Raw genomic sequence first — 9,117 nt, 5'->3', positions numbered from 1 at the left:
GTCACTGGCTTGAAGTTTACCATCTTTACTTATAAAACCCCATACTAAACCTGTATCAACAGTGGGACTTGATGAGGGCACCTTAGTATACTGAGCTAAGGATTCACACTGCCACTGGTGCTGGTGGGGGAGGAGGGGGCAATACAGGCAACTTCTCCAGGCACAGACTTGGCGGTGGAGGAAGAAAAGCAGCTACTGTTGGCAACTGTGTGCCTGTGAACCAGAAGTCAGTGGTTCTGCTTTGTCCCAGGTACCCAGGTGTGTCTCTACACTGCAGCCCTCTGCTCTCAGCCACAAATTCCCCATATTGCTATAAGTATATAGAAACTGGTTGAGAATGAGGCCAGGGCTGGGGCCAGGGCTGTGGGAATGTATTCTGCTCATATCCATTCTAGCTTTGATTTGGGAGTGAGTCTACCCCCTAGTCTGTCCCAGGATCAAGGATTATTTAATGGCCCTTTTATTCCTCCCTTTTCCCCAAACTAAACAGTCCACAACAGCCTGATCTTGGGTGATATCGAGCTCCCACTTCAACTGCTCTTCTTTAGTGAGAATCATTGGTGCTCTGGATCCCTCTAGATGAAGCCCAAAGCATACTGAAGGAGCAAGTCCTTTAGCACAGTCAAGACCAAACTATGCTACAGCAAATGTTTTAAAACTTAGTTTAAATCAGATAATGCTCTATTTGTGCCAGTTTGCATAGGCCCTATATTCAGGCTTATTGAGGCACAAAGCTGGCCACTCCACTTAAGGTCTGGGAGACTGTGTAGTGTAGGTATGGCCCATCTCTATATGGCATTCCCTAGTACCAAACTGGGCCAGTATGGCTGTGCCATCGGTGTGGCACTGGCAGCTCGCCACAGAGCTCTGCAATTCTATCTACATAGTAGCTAACATTCAAAAGTGCATGTTGTCAGCACGGCAGATCAATACACAATGTAGTTTTCAGGATGCAGGGCAAACCTTAAAACAAGCTGCATATGGATCTCCCCATCTCTAAAGCAATTCTGCTTTTGTTGTTACTTTTGATTTTGATTTCCATGAAGGTATGAAAAAAACTCTGAGTTTGTGTAAGTTATATGCCAAAAATAATGTTTACTTTTGAAACTGATACCCCAGGCTGGGCTAGGAGAGGAAGTTGTCTAGAAAGGACACATACATGCCAACAGTGCTGTACTGGTAAGTAAAATGAGGCACATAACTTGCCTGTGGTAAAAATCAAGAAATATAAATAGTAAAACAAATCTTCCTGCCTTCAAAGGACAGGAAACCCAAGCTGTCATGTCTGTACTTCTGGGAGGTTCTTTACACCTCAGCTGTGCTGGAGATTGGTGCTGGATTTGGCAACAAAGAAGCAAGACTTTCATTTATGCCTGGAACAGGAAGCAGCAATACAAGCATCCCCAAGTGATCTGTCTAGTTCAGTTTCCCTAATGATCAGGGGGCCCATACATGTGTTCAGCGCAAATTAATAAACAGAGCTTTTGCATATTCTTGAAGAGGCCCTCCAGACTGCATACCCATCTATTCTGGGCCTCTACAGAGGCTATCAAAGGTGCCATTTTGTTGGCCATCTCTTTGACAGAGACTCTTACCCACTTCAAGAGTCAAATGCAACCATTCCATTTCACAGTGGTTGCCCTATTGAAATGATCCCACTTGTGAATCTTAACAGTTCCCATCTATTGGACAGATTAAAAAATGCTCAGCTGTTATTGCTCAACTGCCCACCCTAGTTAACAAGAAAAACTGCTGCCTTTTGTGCAAGTGATGGGGTCTAGAAGAGCAGTGACAGAGCTTTAGTTCTAAAGCAAGAGTGTTACAGTCCTGTCCCTGGTGTCACCATGAGTGAGGCATGGCTGTGAAGTGTACAGACACCTGAAAATTTTGAGGGATATGGACTTGTTGCAATATAGCAGAAGTTAAAAATAGGGACAGCTTCATCCCTGATGCAGACAGGTACCATTTATTTACTTTGGTGGAGTTATGCCAGAACTGAACCAAACCACAGAAACATTTTACGAATGCTCATAATAATAGTTACTGGCCTGGAAATCCTCTCTCAGTTATGGCAGTTTGCGTTCCTTCTTTGAAGTTTGTGTTTTTCTCCCCTACAATGCTCACTGTATCCATAAGGTAGAGATCTTTAAGACCATATCAGACTAGCAAGTATAAGGTATACCCCTCAAAGAGATGTCAAGGAAGTATTGGGGGGTGAGGGTAGGAGGGCATGAAAGACTAGCTAAGCAGGGGCAAAGAAACCTTTAGATTGTTCTACAGAGTTTCTGCTTGAATTTAAAAAATGCAAAGGTTTTAGCTATTAGGGCTGTAGAGAATCACTCTCAACATAGGCTATGCCTACACTCCCAGACCTGCTGCCTCTAATTGCAGCATGGGATCTAAGGCAGTGGCAGGCCTTACTGAGGTGTATGCAGCTATGCTGGTAGAAGGAGGTTTTCTTCTGCCAGAGCTATGCCAGTTCCCTCAAATAGTAACTGCCTGAAAAAAAAAATATCCTTTGTTAGCAGAGCCATGGCCACTGTATGGTTTTTGCCAGTTATGAACTACAATCTTTTAAATATCCCTAACTGACCTGGTTTTGTTGGCAGAGCTTCATAACATACACAAGGGTTAATTGGAGTGCTACCAGAGATGCAGGGAATGCAGAGATGCTAGAGGCTAAAATAATAGCTCTAAGCTATAAATTGCTCAATACATTCCATTGGATGCTAATGATGATACTTTAAAGATTGATGTTAACTATGTTGCTGCTGAAGAAAAGAGAGGAAGTATGTTATGAAGTTAGTCTTATAGTAGGTTTGTAGTAGGGTTTTGAGGGAAGGAGAAGGCACCAAAAAACTCGCTAAAAGGCACAGAAAATGTACCAGTTGAGATGAGTAGGCCTTTAATCATACTCTTCAGCTATGCAGTGGAGGGGCACACTATTGAAATCAATAAGGGAAAATCAATATCCAGAGTTTGGGAAACACTGTATTATAACTTAAGTGAAGGGCTAGGTTTCTAAAACCAAAGCAATTACGTTTGTTAAGATTACAGCTGAGTGTGTTGAAAAAGTTTCACATGCTAATGCTTCAGCAGTGTAGGCCAGATTCTCCTAGTGAATTAACTGAACTCATTTGCTCCCATAATGTTAAACAAAGGACTTTCTAAATTATGGAGCCTGGGGAATCAATGGATCTTTAACTATCTACATATATATCAGGGGGTTGATTCTGTTTTTCAAGATCTGGAATAAGATTTTACTTTAATAAGTAGGTTTATGACAATGTTTCACCTCGGGGAAAACATGGTCTGACAAGCTTCTACTTATTTGCATGCCTCTAAGGATTAGTGGCATCTCATTCCTTCCTACAACAATTTACTGACTTCTCATACAGCCTGGATCAGATATATGCAAATAATAAACCAAGACAAAACAAAGAACCCAGATCAAAGATTTGATAAAACCAATATCTAGTCTGTCTTGTTTGCTTTTTGGTGTCTGTATTTTGAATACAGATTTTTTTGAAAAACCCTTAATATTGGCAAGTAGCCTTGTTTCCCCTAGGCCAAAACTCTTCCTGTTTTGCAAGCAGTATTAGTATAAAATACCAGGCATCTCCCACCATGTAGTTACATCAGCTACTAATGAAATGCAACTGTTAATTTAAAAGCTGACATTAACTCACTCGTGTGAACATCAGTTTGCATATGCTATTGTAAATGCAAAGGAATAATGTACTCCTGTTATGAATACAATCTGCCTGTTTTTTCACAGCACTAGGGACCTCCAGCCTCAAAAGACTCCCATGGGCTCTCTGCCCTCTTTCACTGTACTAGGAACAGTTATGCAAATGTTCTGCTATCTTGGTTATCAGCCATTTCATGTAGTACTGCAGGTTTGCAGTATTACCATAGAAGTATCACAAGAGAGAAATCACCAGTGATGAAGAGTTCAAACATGCCCAAAGTGAACAAATTCTTGCTGACTGGAACAGACTGTGGTGGGGGACAAGGCTGACATGCATGTTTGGATCCATACAACACCTAAATAAAAGTAAAGATAGCAGCTTTCCAGAGTCGTTACCTTGCTGAGAAGCCTTTCTGCATTACCCTCGCACTAGAGGTAGGATTATGTAGGTAGTTCTGCTGCATATTTCACCTTGTTTTTTGTTACTGGATGACAGGTGCTTAAGTTCACTGACCGCATCTCAGTCAACCTGGACTTTGTTCCTTAGTTTGCCGGGCTCACTCTGGGGCAAATGCTGTCTGTGCCTTGCTTCCCCCTGCCCTCATCTGCAAAACAAGGACAATAATATTGACTGTAATCATGAGCCCTATTGCAAAATCTATCTATAACTCTGTATAGGCTCCTATAGGCAGCTATATGGGCTCCTATGGAGTGGAAAACAGGGAGAAAGGATAGCCCAGAGGTGAAGGTGCTAGCCTGGAACCTAGCAGACTTAGCTTTGATTCCCTGCCCCACCGCTGATCTCCTGTGTGGCCTTGAGCAACTACTTTGCCTCTTTGGGGGGACCCATGGAGGCAGCTTGCTTACTGCAGGTTCCACAGATTACTTGCAATCTGCAATTCCATTGATACCAACGTTACATTGGTACACTGTGCGCAAGACGAATATACAGCAAGCTGGTTAAGAAAAAAAAGTGACAGGGTGTAACTTCACCGTAAGGCCAGTCTAAAGCAGAACTCTGACAAAAAAATTGCGGTTTGTCTGTCTCTGGAATAAAACTGACACACAGTCTCGGTCACAGCTTATATTCTGGCCTCAAGAGAAGCATACTTTTGTAAAAACAGACCTCACTGCTGATAATGTGTGGGATGGTATAAATTGCTGTTCCTTAACATAAGGAGTTAACTAATACTCAGGGTCTTGCTCAGTGACAGCAGTCCCTGTGGTGCAATCCTGTTTATTTACAAAGAATAAAGCCCTGTTTCTTTGAATACAGCTGGCGGATAACTGAAATATAGAAACCATTGGCCACAAAGGACAGACCAGTCCCGGGGGACTGACTTGTGCATCCTTTGTGTGTGTCTGGGTGTCTGCTTTGTGGAAGCTGTGTGTATCTGGGTGTTGGAGGGGAGAAATCCAAAGAAGTACATAATAGCACAGCCCTGAGAAGGAGCACAGACCAAAGACCTTTGGGGCACAGCACTTGCTGGGAAGGCAGGCTTGGAGAACTGTGAGCAAGGAAACTGCCCACTGTTTACTATACTGGGGTAAGCCTGACTGCACACACTCTACCGCCTGTAGAGGCATGTAACTGCTTCTGCTAGTTAGCCTGAATAAACATGTTGGTAACATGCCCATCAGCTTCAACAAGGTCTACAACCACATATCAAATACATGCTTGATGGTAGCCACCTACCAGTTCCTAGTGCAATACCTATAAATCAATCTGCCTGTCCAATCTTAGAAGTTTTAATGTATATATACACTTACGTGTGTGTGGCCACAGACACACACACACACACAAATCTGATCTGCACATGTAGCTCTGTACAGGAAGATGAATCAGGGGATCTTGTGTAATGAGCATTTGGTATGGTCTTGTTGATCTCAAATCCAGATGAACATCTGCTTAACCATGTACAAGGCCCATCAAGGCCCTATTACCATCTCAGATGTGTTTGTGGGCAGATCCCTGCCAAAAGTAGACTTGAATGGATATTATGTGGATTCAATAATGGTCATATTAATTGTTTGTCTGTTCTAGGTCTCTTAATGGTAATCTGTAAAATATGAGTAGGGATATTGACAATTACAAGTGTCATTTAAAAAATAATCTGCTAATAAGCAGAAGTTAAATGGGTATTTGAAGGATCTGTGGGGAAATTTAAACAACAACCTTGTCTCCATGTTTTATGATATGTGATAAATGCCTTTATCATAAGAAATTTAGAGCACTGCAGGTACAGGATTTGCTAGAGGCATTCTAAAATATTTTAGAGCAAATTGCATACAGGTAAATGACTAGGCAGGCAAAATACATTTGAGACATGAACTCAGAGGCAAATTTAATAATTAATAATGAGTTTGTGTATTCATAACTTTTTTTTAGGCATATATTTCAAATTTGATTTTCTTTAAGTTAGAAACACTTTCCTATAAATAATTTAGCTTCTACTTCTATAGTGCCTTCTCCTGGATGATCTCAAAAGTTCTTCACAAACTTTAAGGAATACATCTTCGCAATAGTCCTCCGAGGAAGGGAAGCATCTTGCTTTTTAGATAAGCAACCACAGGCTTTAATCAATTTACCTAGTTGCAATGCAGGGGCAGTGACAGGGTAATAAACAGAATTCAGCATCCTGATCCCAGTTCTGACACAAAGATTTTCCTAAGCCTAACAGCCCATAGGGTAATCATGGGTAAGGCATGGTAAAGGTTTCTGTAGCAAGCAGCACACAAGGGAGAGTTGAATCTAGTATTATGTCAGTTTTGAGTTATACACCACATTTATTCCGATGAGGCAAAAAGTGTTGTGGCAGAACCACTACTGCCCACTCCAGCCATAGAGATACCATGCAATACAGAAATGCTACTGCTGATGGAACTGTTTTCCATACCCTGCCGCAGGGCGCTGTCTAGACAGGCTTAAACCAGCGTAGCAAAGGGCTGCCTGGCAAGACTTTCAGCATTTTAAAAAGTGGGCCTAAGAAACGAGGTGTGTAAAGAACTGGTTAACCTCTGTATCTTAAATACAAAGGGATCACTGACTTAGTGCCAATTGACTTAGTGCCATTTTGACACCCTGAGAGTTTGATAAGCAACATATCAGCATATAAGAAAGAAGACTCGGAAATAATACAATAAATCATCTTTTATAAACAGTGTGACTGTGTTTCTATTTTTAGTTACTGTAACAGGGACTTGAAACAGAAATTCCTCTTCTAACTTCCCTGTTGTCCTTTCAGGGTGGAGAGTAGTTATACTGCTTGCAGTTGCATCGCAATTAAAGTAGGAAAGCAAATGCCCAAAGTCACCTAAGAAACCAGCGGCAGAGCTGAGCCTTGGATTCAGGATACACAAAGCCCAGCCTACCGCAGTCTCCTCCAGACCACACTGCCCTTTGGTAAATGAACAGGAAGCAGCCTGACTGATTTAAGTGCTCAGAAATCATTGATGTTCAGTGGGACATAGGTCCCCAATTTCTTTAGTCTCCCTTGAAAATGTCAGCATAAAACCAAAAAAGTCATTAGGATAAAGCCTTAAATGGGTTTAATCTAAACTGACAGAATAGAAGCTCTTAACAATTCAGCTCTATTCTAAATAGTATAATATAAAAACTACTTAGTCCCCCAACTTCTACTGATTGGCTCAATCTTAAAACAGACTAAACACATTGCTGTCATTAGGACAGCACAGTGCACAATTAAACCCCCCCAAAAAACAGCAGCATTTTAAGGGCAACATTTATGCACAGTGTTTTTGAAAGGATTTCAGCAACACAGTAGGAGAATGAGCATTCAACAATAGAGTGGGCATCTCTCAGGAACCACTGCATCTCTTCGTAAGAGTGAAGACATATCCCGCCTTCTCTGAACTTTGTCAGGCCTGGAAACCTGTTCTCACTTACAAATGCCATTTCTGGATTGAGTTTTAGTTGCAAAGGTAAATAATAGCATGATGTGATTTCCTCTCTTCTGTGTCTCAATGATTTCTGTATCAAACATACTGGATTACCAGCAGAGACCACAACACTTCCTCCTAGTCCTAGAAACTCATCTGGGCTCTGACACACAAGCTGTATTCTTTCCATCTCATGCATCACAACCAGTAATAAGGATTCCTCAGGCCAAATTACTCCCTTAGCAATAGCTGTGCAACTCAATTGACTTCAGTGTATTTGCACATTTGTAGCTGATTGGAGTCCAGTAAACAATTCTGTTTGATACACAAGGTGTAGAAACCAGTTCACTCCACCTCAGCTGTGTTTTATCTAAAGGGCTAAAAAGCACAAATAGAAACAGGAAAGAATATTTTAGTCACAACAGAGGAATTTGAATAATGCATCAGAAGAACTGTTGAATAAGGAGAATCACATTTCTAATTTGTTAGACAAAAATACAACAAAGGAAACAAAACAATTCCACTTGGCACCTTTATACTGTGATCTCATCTTCTTTAAAATCTTTACAACTGCCATTTGCAAGTAACTAACCTCACTATTGTATTCTCTCTAACAAGTAACGTTAATTAGCCAAAACTGTAAAGATTTTATTTTTCATGACAATCTCTGCATTAAATGCAGTGTGCTGAAACATTTATGTCTTTGATTTGAAAACTATAGTGATTATGTTGTTTAAAGTATACAATTTAAGACTGAGAACAATGCATGTGTAGTCCTCAATAACTTTGGAGATACTCATTTTTACAAGAGATCAAGAGAAGTTCTCTCCAGCACATAAGACACATCCTTACCTTGACTGTATTACCTGTATGTTTCGATACTGTTGGCTCATAATGCTGACTCATCTTTGCAAAATGTTTTACCATCTTTAGATGCTACATGCTGAAAGCTCAGAGTGCAGTGTAACATGGAAATTATACATTTTCCACTCTGAAAACTCTGTATTAAGCATGTTAAACTGTGGTTTGAAGCTACCCAGGGTTAACATAGAGCTGCAGAGGTCTTTTTCCAAAATCTTTTGGGTGTGGGATTTCTTGCAGAGTCCAGAGACAGCTGAAAATTGTGAGGATTAGGTGCTGATAATGACCCTGAGGATAATTGTGGGGATGATGGGAAAACAGGCCCAAGAAGCAGTAGAAGGGCCAGAGGGGTCAACTGGCCCACTGTTATAAGATCCCAATATTCACAATGTTTAAAGCTGAGCTGTGGGAATAAACTGGGGTGTTTGGATGGGAAGGTCTCTTGGTAATTGAAATGGCCTGACTCAAGCATTCAGGTAAACGTGAAGAGCTGTCTTTCCTTCTGACCTCTTGCAGACTGTACTATGGAAAGTTGACTTTGCAAAGACCCTCGCCAGTCAAGCCCTGGAGGGTTTGCACAGCTCTAATTACAATCCTGAATGGTTCCAACTGAAGGGAAAGTGGAGACAAGATTTTAAAAATTAGAACAAGCCTTTTGCATAAGT

The sequence above is a fragment of the Alligator mississippiensis genome, chromosome 4 (assembly GCF_030867095.1).
Source record: "Alligator mississippiensis isolate rAllMis1 chromosome 4, rAllMis1, whole genome shotgun sequence".
In the NCBI taxonomy this organism is placed as follows: Eukaryota; Metazoa; Chordata; order Crocodylia; family Alligatoridae; genus Alligator; species Alligator mississippiensis.
The sequence above is the reverse complement of the archived record's forward strand: the minus strand, read 5'-3'. Positions refer to the sequence as shown.